Here is a 17,499-nt window from a genome sequence, read left to right on the forward strand (position 1 = left end):
GCATGTTGACCACTAAGGTCAAGAAACAATTTGTAGATATTCCCATTAAGTTTCATATATGAAGGCTTGCCAATGACAAGCAAATTTTTGAAGTTCTGGAAATTTGCGTAAAAGAAACAAAGCTAAGAACGAAGAAAATCTTAAAATATTAAACACACTGAGGAGAAAGAAAGGGATATTTGGTTGGACTGTCATCATTGGCTAACAGAAAAAATTAATATTGACATGCCAACTGAAGTTGATCATCACCTTGTTTCTCTTCAAATATTAGTGTACCAATTGATCAACCAAATGAGTAACTCAATACCCAAATAAGTGAGTTGCATTTGAAAACAATAGTTCTAGGAAGTCAACAGTTATTAGAAGAAATCTAGAAATATCATCAAGAATTTCTAAAAGCAAAGCAAGAATTAGAACACACACTTGATTAGGGAACCACTCTGAGAACAATTCGAAATAATTGGCCTACATATTTATCATCAAATTTCCATTATATTGTTTACTTGGTGGCTCAATAATGAATTCCAACCATGGGATGACATTCCTCTTTTCAAGAGGACCAATTTTGACTACTGAAGCACTCAATTTGGACAAGGGAAAGTGTATTTTTGAATTACAACCCACATGTGCACATCTAATCAAGTCAACCCTAAATAAAATTGAACACCCTTCGAAGGCTATAAATACAACTGACCTCAACCTCATTTAGATATCATCAGAGAGCATTCTTCTATTCTCTTCCTTGGTTTTGGCTCACACAGGTCTGAGGTATATCTGTGGAGAATGGGTTTGCATGAAGGTGAAATTGCAACATTTTAATCTTGCAATTCTATTTTAGGGTTTTGAATCTCAATCGGAAGCTTGCCATGGTGAAATATCATATGCAACCACATGCATTATGAATCATCCATTTCGCTGAAGCCTTTTAGTGTCACACACAACACATCTTCCCTGCAGTTGGAAAGTAGGGTTTTTTTTCGTCAATTACCATTGTTCACCGCAGTTGACCATAGGTGACTGAAGTTGACTACAGTTTGGTGAAGTGATATGTGATCAATACTTTTTCTTGAATCATATTTTGTTTGGTTGATTGGCTAGGATCACCCTCATGGATATTTTCTAGTTGATTTTGCTGAATATTTCTATAGATGAAGATATGGATCATTATAGTCTCTCTTTGTTGAATCGTTCAATGACAATCTAAGAAGAATAATAATTTGAAAGGTTTTTCCCTGTAGTGGGTTTTTTCCTGATCTATGTCTAATCTTGGTGTCTCTATGTGTGAATAATTTTCTTCTATTGTTCCTTTTATGTTCCAATGCATTGATGATGATTTTGTTCTTTCTACATAATTGCATATATTGTTGAATAATGTTGTAAATAGAAATAATGTTATGAAGTTGTGGGGTGAATTATGTATGTAAATGAATAAATGAAATTATCTAAAGTAAAGAACAATATATCCCAAAGAAAATTTAACATGGTATTAGAGTTGGGTTGAAGAAAAGTCATTGAACATCACCCCTATGAAGACATCATTAATGGAAGCAAGAGAAGATGGTGGAGACCTAAAAGAATGTTATGGTTTGAAGGAAACCCTAGGCAACTTGACTATTAGGGTTTGATGGATATTATGAGGTTAGGGTTTGGAAGAAACCCTGGATTATGACAAATGTTTGAGATATGCAATCTATAAACCATAGCATGATCAAAGTGAAGATGTTTTAGCATTTGTGATAGGTTTGATGTAGCCCTAGATGTGATAGTCTCTATTAGGCATAATTACTCATGAATTTTGATGAACACATCATTGTTACATGGACAACAAATAGTAATGACCCTTGAATGCTAGTTCAAGAGGGAGATGATCACCTCTCATTATAGATAAGTACTTTTCAATATGTGTTACTCCTTTTTATCTTATTTTTGTTTAGATTTATTGATCTGGTCATTGATTGTTATTCATTCATGTATAATTTTGAGTATTGGGATACTTCTAACCTCTTGATGAGACGTGATAAGTGGATCCTTCTTGAGGATCATCTAAGTTGTAGTAAAATATGGCTAGTGAAGGAATATAAGAGTTCGTACTAGAAACAAAAAGAGGCACTTAATGAAAAGTTGACAAAGTGCTCCAACTGCCAATGTTAAGGTGCACAGGCATCTGAATACTACAAGGTGTATATGATGTATTTTTTCAATGTTATGCTCTAGATGCATTATTTGATTGCAAGGTAAGCCCTAAAGTATGATGAAAATATTACCTTCACAAATGGCTCATGCATAGATATGAAAGTAAGTTTGATTTATGGTACATGTGATATATTGGTGCACTTGATATTTTACAAGTACCTTACATCTTAGACATGATGGATTTCATAAGAAGGCTCGCCCATTGTTTTTATTATATATGGTAGCTTGATTCTATTGTTAATTTTTGTGATAAGCATGATAACTATGATGATAGAAGTGTAACAATAAGATTGATATTTATATTGACCTTGGTTAACTTTGTAATTATGATATATGGTAAAATTGGATGCCCTAACTTGATGGTTGATGACAGAAAGGTTGTGCAGTGGTTATAATATTTGATGTATGATGATACATTTGTCAATTTCCTTGATCATATGACTCTAACTCTTGATGAAAATTTGATGTCATGTTCATATGTGATGATGAAGTAGCTGATGCTAACATGTTATGACCATGATGGATATATGTTTTAGAACCTTATATAGTTTGATTTTATGATCTAATAGTTTTCTTTATGCATGATAAAAATATGATAGATAGGTTGATGACTTGAATGATGATGACTAAATTGGATTCCCATTCAGAGGGAGAAACTCTCCATAAGATCCCTACACCTATTATCATTTACATTAAATATATAGAATATTGTTTATTGTTGAAGTAATATTTTTGACATAAATAGACATAATTGGTGTTGTTGGTTTGCAACAATTTTTGGTCTGAGAAGAGAGTGCTTATCTTAGTTTAAGCCCCAACCACAAGGAAGAAGGCTTAAGAGTGCATTTGTAAGCCTCTTAACCACACAAAAGGAGGCCTATGGGTGTGGTTGTGCCTGTAGGTCACAAAAAATGAAGCCTTATTCATGAGATCATGAGTTCACCTGGAACATGACAATCCTCCAGATATGGGGTAGAAAATAGAAAGTTCTATTAGCAAGGAATTTAGAATGTTTGAATTAGCATATAGAATGTGAATGTGTTGACTAAACTCGTGTTTGTAGGGGACAAATATATGCATATGAGTATGCCATTCTGATATGATCATTAAAGCTAGTATTTGGCTTATTAGTTTAATATAGATCAGAAACATTGGAGCTTTGAGATTATGCTTGATAATTTACAGATATTCTTTAACTTATGGATTCATTAAATTCAGAGATAACAAATTAGGGATTTTTTTAACTGATGATTTTCCTTGTTGACAATGCTATGTGGTCATATTGACTTTCAAAGACTAATATTGGTATTCAATAATTTTTTTTTATTGGCTTCATTGGATTTGGCAGATTGATTTAAATATAAACTATTGTGATTCAGTATGCATTAATCTCAGAATGAATTGATGGAACTTATTTGACTTATTCTTGGTATATGCATGAAACTTATATGACTTGTGAGTGATGTATGCATTCTTATTTAGTGGAGGAAATGATTCATGCTATGATCATAAGGATGGATTGAAAAGTTTGATTGGATAGTTCTTAGTAAATAAAAGGATGTTGTAACTTGGTATTTGGACGATAGCTCCTCCTCACACCTTGTCCAAAGAGTTTGTTACAGTTCTATAGGTAGAAACTTTTATGACTTTGATATTAGCTTTGATTTGGAATCTAAGACTTGATAAGATGACTTGGTTGATTTGATTACACAGTATTGATTTTTTTGAGGCTGAGCATACTAGTTTAGTCAAGTGTTATGTTTGTAGAAAAAATTATATGAAGCAAGTTTCTTGAGCCTAGTATGCCTGCATTAAGAGTCATCTTGTGAACCCAGGAATATGTTCCAATCCAAACCTCTACTTCAAAAAGTGGTCCAAGGTATGAATTTGATTTTAGTTTTATATACTGATGGATTATTCTTGGCACATAATTAACTTATGGTGATCAAAGTAAGAGGGATTTGGCCTCTAAGGTTCAAAATAACGAATCATGGCAATAAATTCTGAAGTTTGGAAAATAAAATCTATATTGTGAAGCTATTGAAGAGTTTCTAGAAAAAAGAAATGAAAATCCTTGGACACTTCAATTGAATGGAATTTCAATAAATTATGCATTTATATTGTTGTACTTTCATTGGCAACCGATAGTTGATTGAGACATTGATATTTCGTGTGAACACCTATCTTTATATTCAGAGCTAATTCATGATGGAGCCTCTTCATACATAGTGAGTTTCCTTGGATATGTTTGCAAGGGACAATCAACTTTTGGTCTAAGATATTCTTCCTATGATATGTGATTGCATGGATGTCATAATTTTTTTTGGGATTGTTATCGATGAGATGAGCACATCTGAGTGCTACCTTTGTATGATATCTGCCATAATATTTTAAATGAAAAGTTCATAACTCTAACCACAACCAAGGGTGAGTAGAATGTTGTTGGCATGATTATTTGTGAGGCCTTAAAGAAAATCCTTGGAAATTTATTTTGAGCGGGTTATGGATATGACAGTGATACATTGCGATAATAAAGAGTGGAATCCGATTGGAAGAGAATGTCATATATAGATGGGACTGGGATATCCTCATATATTGAGACAATGTTGTTGTATGAGACAAGCTTAGGCTTGTGTTTTCTACCTGCATGAGAGCGAGGATGAATAAGGTGTCCTTTTTATGATATATATTTGTTCTAATATAATATTTTCTTGATTTCCTGCATGTATGGGAAACTATTTCTATTGAGACATGATGATTGAACTCTTCAATGACTTGTTTAAGATATGAACACAAGGATATGTTTCTAATCTACATAGAGAAACACTGATCGAGAACACTGATCATGGGGTTGAGGGATCTCTAGATAATGGGTTCATAGATTTTTCTCCCCTATCCATCACCCATAAGGTCAGAGATGTTAGCTCCCCTATCTTGGTCTGTGCAGAGTATGCCCTAGAGGGCATCATACCCACAACTTGGGCTTATTGGGAATACGCTCCCCATCTAGCCAATGGGTTGAGAGAGTACTTGGAGGTGTACAAACCAAGATGATTACGATGCAGGTATTCTAGCACATGAATATTGAGGTTCATTATTGGGAACATTAATGGGAAACAATATGGGTTGATATGTGCTACCCTATTTAATGAATCATATTATGCGACATAGGATGGAAGACATTTTCTCCCCTAGTAGATGACTTGGGATGAGAGTGCCCAATAAGACCTTCCCCACATTCATATACATGAGGTGAGAGTGTCTCTTAGGACCTTCATAATTTTCATTTCATGTTGAGATGTTCTCTCCAATGTGGTTTTAGGTTGATATGTGCTCCTTGATGATAAGCTCTCTAATGTTTCTTGGTTGGTAGCAACACTGGGCTCCTTGCTGGAAATGATTTTGGGTGGTAGCAATGGCTCCCTGATGAATAGAGGATGGTAGCTTAGGCTGCTCTCTAATTTTAAATTCTTCTTATTTTAGATTCAGGAATTTTAAACATATGAGCATAGAAAATCAAGATATAAGCAGAGATGAGTAGTGATGACATTTGATGATGAGACACTTGAGATTAGATATGATTTGATGGTATGAATCTTCTGATGATTCCATGATGCAATTGGAATTTCTCCCTAGCTGAGAGGGAGATTTGATTTGGTAGCTCAGTGAAAATTTCAAACCATAGGAAAAAATTCCTCTTTTCCCGAGGACTAATTTTGACTATTGAATCGCTCAATTTGGACAAGGGAAAGTGTATTTTTTAATTAAATCCCACATGTACACATTTGATCAGGTTGACCCTAAAGAAAATTGAACACCCTTGGAAGGCTATAAATACAAGTGACCTCAACCCCATTTGGAAATCATCATGGAGCATTATTCTATTCTCTTCCTTGGTTTTGGGTTGTAGAGGCCTGAGGAAAGTCCGCAAAGAATTGGTTCGCATGAAGGTGAAATTGCAGGGTCTGAAGCTTGCATTCCAATTTTAGGGTTTTGAGTCTCAACCGCATGCTTACCATGATGAAATATCATATACAACCGCACATAGGTCGGCTCATCTGTGTGGTTGAATCTTTTAGTCACACACACAACGGGTCTTCCCTATGGTATGAAAATAGGGCTTATTTTTCGTCAATTGTCATAGGTGACCACAGATGAGAGAAGTTGATTACAATATGGTGAAGTGATATTTGATTAGTATGTTTACTTGAATCATCTTTTTTTTTTTATTGGCTGGTATCACCCTCATGGATATTGTCTAGTTGATTTTGCTGAATAATTACATAGATGAAGATATAGATCATTATACTCTCCCTTTGCTAAATCATTCAATGACAATCTGTTAAGAATAATAATTTGAAAGGGTTTTCCCCATAGTGGGTTTTTCCCTAGACTTCGATAAATCCTAGTGTCTCTATGTGTGGATACTTTCTTTTGTTGTTCCTTTTATGTTTTGTTGCATTCATGATGATGTTGTTTTGTTGTAGCGGTTGCAACCACCCTCCAAAATTATGGCCTGCACCAATTTCGGAGCCTCCCGTGGAGAGTTTCACTTGATGACTCCACACACTCGAGTTCACCCTGTGAGATCATGTCAGTCTTTACATTCGCCTTGCTTGTTTATTGCACTCAAGTCCTTGCATGTTGATGTCTAAGTCATTCTTTTGACTTTGTTCTAGTTATGCTCAAGTCTTTGCTTCATATGTGTTTGTTGTTTTCGCCATGAAATCATCTATCACACTCACACATGGAGTCACATTCACTGTCGTGCAAGTGTCGTCTTGATCATGAACGATCAATCACAAGTGTCACACTTGTTGCTTGCACCATCGGTTAGTCATGTTAAACATGTGTGTCTGGATGGTTTTTTCGTTTCGTCATCAAGTCATGCAAGTGTGTGTTCGTATGTTCACCTATGCATCTTTCTACTATTCACACACTTAGTCATTTTTTTTGAAGTTCTGATGACTAGACTCTTCACTGACAGTCGGACCATCACCCTAGTTTCGACTTGATCGATGGTCAACCAGAGCAACGCAGAAGCACCAAGATAGTTCTTTCAATCTGCGCTAGCTGCAAGAAACTCAAACTGCGCTCATGTTGGCCACCCAGATAGTCGACCAGCTATTCATCTCAGCAATTGCGTAGTACTCATGAGAAGGCCTCTCGCTTCCCAGCTCAGAAATTGCGCAAAGATGATCAGCAGGTTAGCCTCCTGGCCTTAGTGCAGTTTTCCCAGCTAGCACCTCCCAGTAGTAGACTGCCTGTTCCCTCCAGGAATTGCACAGTTTCTATTGCCAGTGACTGAGCATCCAACTGGTAGTTCCCTCTGGGAATTGCGTAGTTCTGGCTGTCAGTGATTCCAACAGCCAACTGCCAGTTCCCTTTGGGAATTGAGTAGTTCTGGCTGCCAATGACCCCAGTAGCCAAGTTGAAATTCCCACTAGGAATTACACAATTCTGGTTGCCAATGACCTTAGAAAACAACTGGTAGTTCCCTCTGGGAATTGCATAGTTCTTGCTCCCAGTCTCCCGGGCAGTTCCCCAGAAAAATTGTGCAATTCCTACCAGCTAACCCTTCATGAAGCCCAGCCCATTCCTCTGGAAAATTGCACAAATTTGGCTTTCTGGCCCCTGCTAACTGTTTATTATATAAAATGCGTAGAGCATACCTGCCCTAGCCTCCTACAGCCCAGACTATCCCTACCAAAATTTGCGCAATTTAACCTCCCAGACGATCCGGACGTTGTCAACAGTCACCGTCGACTCATATTGTCTGTCTCCATCGTTCAGTGACTCTTGCACAATTTTCATCAGCAATTTCCTAGAACCATCATCCTGCATCACAGCCCTGTTGCCTCTCCCGGTCACCCACATTTGAATGATCATATGTCGTGGTAGACTAGGAGGTTTTGGATTTGATATCATCTTTTCATGACTGACTGTAGGTACAGGTACACCAACAACATGTGAAGACGACGAACGAGATGGACAAAGGGAGCACATGCAGATGGACAGGTTCATCAATGGACAAACGAATGAAGCATGCGAAGGGAATGAACGTGATGAACATGCACCTTTGCGAATAAGTGAGCCTGTCAAGCCTTCCAGCATGAAAGCAAGGAACAACATGTTAAAGCTTCATCAGGCGAACTAAAGACCATCAAAGACTCTCTGCACTTTGCCATGTGGAGGTGAATCTATGATACACCATGAAGACATCCATCACTCAGCAGAACTCTAGCTCGACATGCACTCCAGCAGTAGCACGAATGTACCAACATTGTCGTGTCAAGTCATGTCGAGTCAATTCATGAGTCATGTTGCCCACATCTCCATTATTGGCTTGTTGTCAATCAATGTGATGTAATGTGGAAGTCCAAGAGACCCACTTATTGAACATCGAGTCATGCAAGTTAGAAAGACAGGGAACTCGAGCAATCATGAGGGTAGTCGAACAGCCACAAGGGTCAGTTTCACCCTTGGCTATAAATACCCACCTCATTTGTACATGAAAGCACTTTTCACCTTAGCTCCTCCCACATAGCCAAGAGAGTCTGTAATCTTTTCTTTGAGGAGTAAGCAGCGGCTCCAACGCCCTGCTGACGGGGTTAGTGATGTATGGTGTAACGATGTGTCTTGGAACTTTCGCTTAATTCAGAAGCCTATCAACAGGCCAGCACATTTTCACACATGTATTGTATTTGTTGTAAGACTGATCTTTAACACTTGTAATGCATGTTGCTTTAACTTGTGTTCTACATATGAACTGACTCATTTGTTGTAATGCATAATCTATTAATGGAAATGTGTTGTATATGCTGCTAATATTGTCCCGTCCATGTCAAATACTCTACTGGATATCAGACAGACCTTTCACATGAACCTTGTTGTAACAACCGTTGCCCTCGCTCAGATTGATCCATGAGTTCTATACTTGTTATCTTACCTTGTACATTGTGATTGCCACATCCGAGTGGATTGCTCCGACAAAAGCTCTATATGTCCTTTGTGTTGTGTGTTCTTAGCCGAGTTGGGACTGATCCCTTTCAACCTATAACTCACCTTCACATTATCCCCTCACAGTGAAAGAACCATTAAAACAAGTACTCTTACACTCACCAGGCACGTGAACCTCACTTCTCGAGGACAAAGCGAACCACTCTCTTATGCTGACAAGCAAGAGTTGAGGCAAATACTTAAGATAATGTCAAACAGACCATCATACTGGATGGGACTCCTACACGAAACGATGTAAGATCTAGTTGGGACTTCATACTAGGGTGATCCCCTGAATGTTAGTGGGTCCAGCACCGTCAACATTTTTGGTGCTAGAAGAAGGGTAGCCAGTTGTACATGGCTAAAATTCACCTCACATTCATTCAACAAACATTTGGTCAAGGCAACAACTCACATTCTCTCTCACCTACACGCGACTCAACAGTTGGTTACTCCTCACCTCCTAGTGTTGAGCATGAGACTTCAAATCAACACCTTTGCTCCATTCATCTCATCACTCACTAGTTTGCAAAAGTAGTCGGACTGATCCGAGGAAGACAACATCTTCCACGCATAGCGAGGAAACCAAAGGCCACTCCCACGAGTGTTGTTGTATCGTCAGTGGAAGAAGAAACCCTTGCCACTCTTTAAGGTCTAGGAGAAGCTATCAAATATGAAAAGAAATCTCCCACCCTCTCGCAAAGTGAACAAGGCACTCTTGTGATCTCAGGATTAGACTTGGGTATAGGAGGTGGAGGATAAGGAAGCAGAGGAGGCGGCGGTGGAGATGGACCAACAAACTCAGAGTCAAACACATCAAAATCCAAAGGAGAGGAAGAGTACGAAGAAGATGAAGAGATGGTTGACCCAAATCTTGAATGGATGACTCAGGGACCATTGGCAATGTAGCATCTAGTTTGAGGTACGTTATGACAATGTAGCATTTAGATTGTTTCCATGTACCTTGGATGATCGAGTAGCTGCTTGGTATCGCAACCTTCCACCTAACTCCATACAGAACTGGGGTTCTTTCAAATGTCTGTTTCTTGAGAAGTTTGTTGATGACAAGACCCCAACCATGCTACTCAAAGAGTTGGGAAGCCTTCAGATGGAGGGAAAAGAAAAGGTGAAATATTTCAATCAGAGGTTTATGCGTATATTGAATAGGTTCCCAGTAGACACTAAGCCTCATGAATCCATCACCACTGATTACTACACATCCGCACTTCTAACCAGCATTGTGTAGTTCGTCAAGCGAGCTACAAGACCAACACTATTGGAAAACTGTGAAGAGGCCATCAGTGTTGAGAAAGACCTACGTGCAGTTGGAGTCAGCAAGGATGATCAATCAACGAAGGACTCCAAGGATGCGAGCAGGCAGTCCCAAGGAATGATGAGAAAGGGTAGACATAAGGAAGCAACCGAAATTGAGTCCCTCACTCGTCCTGTCAAGAGCTTTTCCATTGAAATGTCCAAACTCAAACAACGTAGATAAGACACATTTGTAAATAGTCACCCGCCTAAGCAGAGATAAGCAAGCAGCACATCAATCAGTAGCCAGTTTGCTCCAAAAATTGTGGAAAAGCCTATGTTCCAGTTCAAATAGTGTGCAAACCCAAAATTCTATTATTTCCATGAAGAACATCATCCTGAGAACTCTTGTCTAGGGCTGGAAGTGAGTCAGAAATAATTTTTACAATCATACACTCAAGGCGGGAAGAAATATGCAAGAGCAACTGAAAGACACGTACAATGATGAAGAGGTTGCACCTGATGAGCCATCAAGCTCTGAACATGTGGTGAACACATATGAGTGATCACAAACAATGGCAAAGACAAACACTGAGAAGCAGCCTCGGAAGCAAACTGACCATTACAGTCTTAGAAGCAAAGGGGATCCCCCCACACTGAGGGAGATGCAAGAAAAGGTCAGACTACTGATAAGGAAGACCGATCCACCGACTCCCTCAAAGAAACAAACACAAAGCACATCCAGGAAGACAACGATGGATAAGAGTACATCCATGAGCAGCAAGTTGCAAAACACTCCACCAAACAACACGAACATCCATTCCACCTTGGACACCTCGGTGAGTCAACCACCTCTGGACTACAACATTGTTGATGACATGAAGAAAACTCAAGCAAACATCAGCTTGTTTGAGTTGGCTAAGATCCAGAGTCAGCGAGATATCCTATTGTGCGCTTTGGGATAGACAGTGGTAGACAATCCAACCTCAACCAGCTATGGAGAAAGCACTCCTCCCGGATCACTTTCCACAGTGCTCAATATGCTCCGAATGGAAGAAGCAAACTCAGGTTTCCCTCCATTTCTACTTTCATTTGAAGTTTTTAACTACAATGTTCACAACTACTTGGTTGATTCTGGCATGGCAGCCAATGTCATGCCACTCTCCATTGCTAACAATATCAATGCACAATGGAGTGAGACATCCGCGTGAAACATCCAACTTGATCAAACATCGGTACCAACCATTGGTGAACTACGAGACATGAACATCTGACTATCCTGTGACATTCGAGTCCACCAATCCATCAACATAGTTGTTGTGTACATACCAGAAGCATATGGTTTATTACAACAGAGACTGGTCCACTAAGATAGATGTGTATTTCGCTACAGACTGGTCTCATATGTGGCTTCCATATAAGGGAAAGTGCAACTAAATCCGGGTAGAATCTGAGAGGTACATGAAGCATAATGTCACTCCTATCAATGGCAAGAATGAACTATTGGCTCTCAAATAATTCATGTTCGGAAACTTCCTCCTTAAGACAACGTTGGGGTGTTATCCTACATGGTCAGCTCCAACCCCACCAGACACACAGTTGGAACTCCTTCCTTGCCCAACTGATGGTAATGAAACTTGTACAACACATTGTACCAATAATAGCAGTAGTAGTAGTAGAACTAGCACATCAAGTGGTCTGTGTATAGATGAGTTGTGGACTCTCTACTTCGACAGATTAAAGACACAGGACGGCTCAGGAGCTAGGTGTGTTCTAATTGACCCTTGCAATAGGAAGCATCTGGTGTCAAACTGCTTGGAGGTTGAGTGCACGAATAATGTAGCAAAATATGAAGCACTCGTGTGGGGCTTGCAGAAGGCCATCAGCCTCAAAGTGGTCATGCTTAAAGTGGTAAGTTGTTTTGGGAAGTTTTAGTGTCTATGGATAAATTCTTAAACCCCTAGACTAGTAGCTAAGTCTAGAACAACGGTGCAAAGCATTCTCTACTTTTTCTATGACCAATAGATTAAATAAGAGGTAAAGAAGCATACTTGAAGCTTTCGCTTAGTTCTTATCTCCCATGACCAATTCTGTCATTCCTTTCCATACTTAATCTGCTTGAAGAGTACTTGCACACAGACAGAAGGAAAAAACCAATCAAAGTATATGATAATGATCTATTGATTAAACATAACATGGAATCAAGTACATATTACGCATATGAAAGCATCAATGAATAACACAAGCAAATGGAAAAATATTTGAACACTTTAATAGTAAAAGGAAGAGTTACAACCCAATTTGCTTGATTCAGCATCACTCCTCCAGTTCAATCCCATCCTCTCCTCATAGCAAGCAAGAAATTTTGACATCATTACAATACTTGAAATCAACTCAAGTCTCATACTAACAGCATCTCCCTATAATTCAATGATTTCCAGCCTAGCGAGCCCGCTAGCCCCTGGTCACTTAGATGAGTGGTCTTTTTATAGGTGAATGATGGAAGTTATGCCATAAATGGTGATAATGAATGCCCTCCCAAATTTAGGATTTAGTTCCATGGAGGAAGGGATGAAGGGATTGATGTTCCTTAACTCCTCCCTCATCCAATTTTGAGCCCAAAGGAGTAGATAAACTTGGTAAGCTTTTAGATGCATCCAATGGATAAGAATATTCCTAAGCCCCAATGAAATTTTGCTCAAATTCACCCAACGCACCCTGGTAGTGTACTGGGCTGCACTGCAGTGCACCCTGGTAGTGTATTGGGCTACACTGCAGTGCACCCTAGTAGTGTATCTACCTGCACTGATCCTCTTAGAGACAATTTTTGGATGATTTCAGTCATAGAACTTCTTGGGAAGCTAGGCATTCTGATGGTTGACTTCTTTAGGGCATGTAACAATTGAATTAGGGTTTGATGGGCCCTAAAGCACTGATCTATAAGATGGAAATGATGTGCCCAAATGGATTTGTAACAGTTGCCCCCTAAAGCATGAAGTCATAAATATGTATGTCAAGTGAAATGCTTTACTATGTGGAGAGGAGGTTTTGAAGTAGAAGGTGACCTGCATCAATTACAATACATATATCATGATAATTTGATTTTTTCTCATGAACTCGCTGAGGGAAGGCATACCCATGCTCAGCTTATAAACTTTCATTACATGTAAAAATATAGTTTTCTATAGATATAGACCCATGAATGGATGACCATGAATGTAAGGCCATTGTACATTTGATTTAGTACTCCTGAAAATATCGCAGCCCGGATGGATGAAACTAGATCTGGGGTCTTCAATCTCGTTCAATCTTTCACTCAAGTACAAGTCTAACCATGTGAATAGATGATCTGAAGTTGAACATGGGAAGACATCGTCTGATTACCAGCCAATGATGTAAGTCGTTAACAGACACGAGAGGAATCACCAATAATGATGATGACCCTCAAGGTACTATAGTACATTTCACATGGTGTGAATAAATGATTTGATGTCGAACACCATACAAATTCTTTTGGTCAAAGGCCAGTGATGTCAACCTATCGTTGGGAGCGACAAACCTACCATTAATGTATGCAAGTATCAAGATACTGAAGGGGTGTTTCTAAGTCAACTTCTTGGATAATGTGCTGATGCCGACAAGAAGAAACTCGTCGCGAGAGGGCCTTGATGTATCCCACTTCAACGACAAGAAATGAGGAAAATGATTTTGGAGATGAAAATTTGACTGACGACAAAAGGTTCAGGAATGGCAGTCATGAAAATGAAGGTTTACAGTATTGCAAAAGATGAAGTTTGAACTAAATGACTTCTCTTGAACATGTCGGCGACACTAAAATGAATTGGTAGCATTGACCCAAGACAAAGTAATGGATGGCATGACAGACCAATGGTGTGATAACCATCAAGCTGAATGACCCAACCCACATAGTCTTGGTGATGAGGTGAAAGTGTCATGCTCAAGAGTGACTTGCTACCATAAAGTGTTTTCCGCTTTTTCCAATTTTCCCCAGTCATTATTGACTAGTACCTCTTTATCTTTATCAATCTTGAGGAGGATAACATATGCTTGTTGTATAATTCCACCCTTCAAGTGAATTCATCGCTATTTGATGCTTTAACAAGTCTAGCGAAGGTGAAACTCGGTCTTGTTTAGATGGACAAGTTTGTCACTATTTTATGTTTTTGACGAGTTTAATGATAAAGATAACATGGTCCTTTTTATGTTTAGAGAGTTTGAAAAGGGACAAAAATAAAACTCCACAAGTTCATTTTCGTAAATTAATCTCTCAAGTCCAAGAAAGCGTAAAATAATACAAGAGAGATATCATTTCCAATCTGTTAACGATCTGGAAAGGACAAGCGCTCGACAATCTTATCATGTTTAAAGAGTCTGAAAATAGCTTAAAGAGGACTCCACATTGAGGAACGAGTGGTGTCTAGGGTAGCAACTAGTTCCGATGATGTTGGAACTTCTCAAAACATGTTGATTTATGTGAAGAGGTTGGCTAATAAGACCACTAATTTCAACTGTTCCTCAAAAAGGGTAAAACAACCAAGTGAAAGCGTATGATTGGTCAAAGGGATGGTGGCGATGGGATGAAAACAACCAAGGATCATCTGACAAAAAACACTGATAGAATGGAAATCACGAGTTTTAAAAATGGAAATGGGTTCATTTTACACAAGATTGAACCATAGGAAACTATGCTTGGATTTAGTTTCATGTTTACACAAGCTTGAAATGACAAACTATACTTGGATTCAGTTTCTTTTTTACGTAAACTTGAAATGAGGAGAAACTATGCCTGAAATTGGTTTACATTCCCCCAGCATGATGAAAGGGAGAGTCTCCAGTAACCATATGGAAGTCGATGCAGTGAAGCAGGACATTTATCGAACACCTTTTTGGCTTCGTCCAAATAGGGACAAAGGTGAATGGGGTGATTCCCTTCACATAACCTAGAGGGGAACTTAACTTTACCACTAGGTGCATGCCCCCGAGCTTCATTATATTCACCTAAGTAGACTACTTGTGGCTATCAGGTGGATGAAATGAAGGTTATTTTACGAGATCAAGTGAAAGACTCGACTAGGATTTTACGAGATCTAATCAAAGACGCGACCTGGAACTTGGGACCTTGTTCCATTTTTAAATGAGCTTGACACAAGGCAATGAACTCTGCTTAGATTCCTTGTTTCATTCTTTTAACGAGCTCGACACAAGACAAGGAACTATGCTCATACCCTTTGTTTCATTTTTTAACAAGGTTGACACAAGACAAGGAGCTATCCTCATATCCTTGGTTTCATTTTTTAACGAGGTTGTCACAAGATAAGGAACTATCGTCATGGACCTATTACATTTTTTAATGAGGTTGACACAGTAAAAGAACTATCCTCATGAACCTATTTCATTTTTTAACGAGGTTGACACAGTAAAAGAACTATCCTCAAGGGGGTTGTTTCATTTTTTAATGGGGTTGACACAGTAAAAGAACTATTCTCATATTCTTTCGATCACAACTCATAAGTGGTCATGAAGGAGAGATCTCATTCCAATGCCCCCAGTACATGATGTACAACATCACTAAATTGATCGTCAATTGATGTAGGCATGGAACATGATGCCACATAATTAACTCGTGGCGGGGATGATACCATTGGTACAAAAGGACCATTTAGGGAAGACGGTTGACTGGAAGCCATATTTGGATGGGGAAATGAAAGCTAGTCAACATCGACAATTATGCCTTCATGTAGGAAACACATCACTCGAAAGAGTGTGGAAACAATAGCTCCCATGTCATAAACATAGTCGCGCCCAAGAAGTAAATTGTAATCTAAAGGGCCTGGGACTACCATCATGTTCAGATAAATGATTTTTCTTCCCAAAATAATAAGTAACTGAGGGAGGATCCCTAATGGTTTACTGGTTCCTCTATTAAAATCCAACAGATTCTGGGTAACAGGCACAAGCAGTGATGAATCGAGCACTTGCCAAGTAGTTGAGGAAAGGATACTCACTGATGCACCTTCATCTATAATAGTGCCTGATACAATCATATCACAAACTTGTACTATGATCTGGAAAGGCACATAAGAAGGAAGACAGAATCCTACCAATCGATTCCAATCAAAGGAAGTGACCAGACTACTTAGAGGGGCTATCATAGAAATGGGAGAATTAAACCCTTGAGTAACAAGAACGGGAGGATTTTCCTCTTGTCTTGATGGAACAAGAGGGTTGCCCCTAAGCTCATTTGAATCAGAAGAAACGAAAAGAACCTGAGTGGTATCATATTCACTCTTTTTGGGAAAGGTACGAATAGTTGAAGGTGAAATCAAGTCAACTGTTACCTCGACCTCTTGATTTGGGTTGGGTATAGACTCATAGGGTTCACTTTCAGAGAGAGTTTGTTTGACCGACGGTTGATTTTGGTTAGTAAATTCATCAACTAGTGAAGGATTTAGGGAGAGTTTCCTATAACCAGATGGAAGTCGTTGCGGTGAAGTAGGACAATTATCCAACACTTTTTTGGCTTCATCCAGATAGGGACAAAGGTGAATGGGGTGATTCCCTTCACATAACCTACATGGAAACTTAACCTTATCCTTATTTCCATGAACTTTACTACCACTAGTTGATGGTGTGTCACCAACATGATCTCCAGAAGTTGATGACATAGGATGATGTGAATGAGGAGACCATTCTTTGAAGATCTAAAGAATATTAGGACAATTTCGAAGAAGATGGTCTCCCATACAAAGTTTGCATGGATATCAAACTTTATGAGGCTTGATGGGTGGTTTCTCATCAGATGTTGCATTCAAAGCAATGGTTGCTTGGTTGCCCCTCTGCTAAATTTACATCTTCTTCTTCTTCTTCCCTTTCTTCTTCTTCTTCTTAGCCACCTGGTTACTAGTGGAAATACTTTCACCAGGCGAATAGGAAGAAGGGGAGGAAGAAACAACCGAGGAAGAAGGAAAAGGGTCAACTTTAGGATCAACTGGAGGTTGATTTTTTCCAGTTGGAGGTGTACTTGATTGCGGAGAA

Source organism: Pinus tabuliformis, chromosome 4_2, assembly GCF_031772625.1.
Source record: "Pinus tabuliformis cultivar Carrire ecotype Pingquan chromosome 4_2, CPIR1, whole genome shotgun sequence".
NCBI classification, from domain to species: Eukaryota; Viridiplantae; Streptophyta; class Pinopsida; order Pinales; family Pinaceae; genus Pinus; species Pinus tabuliformis.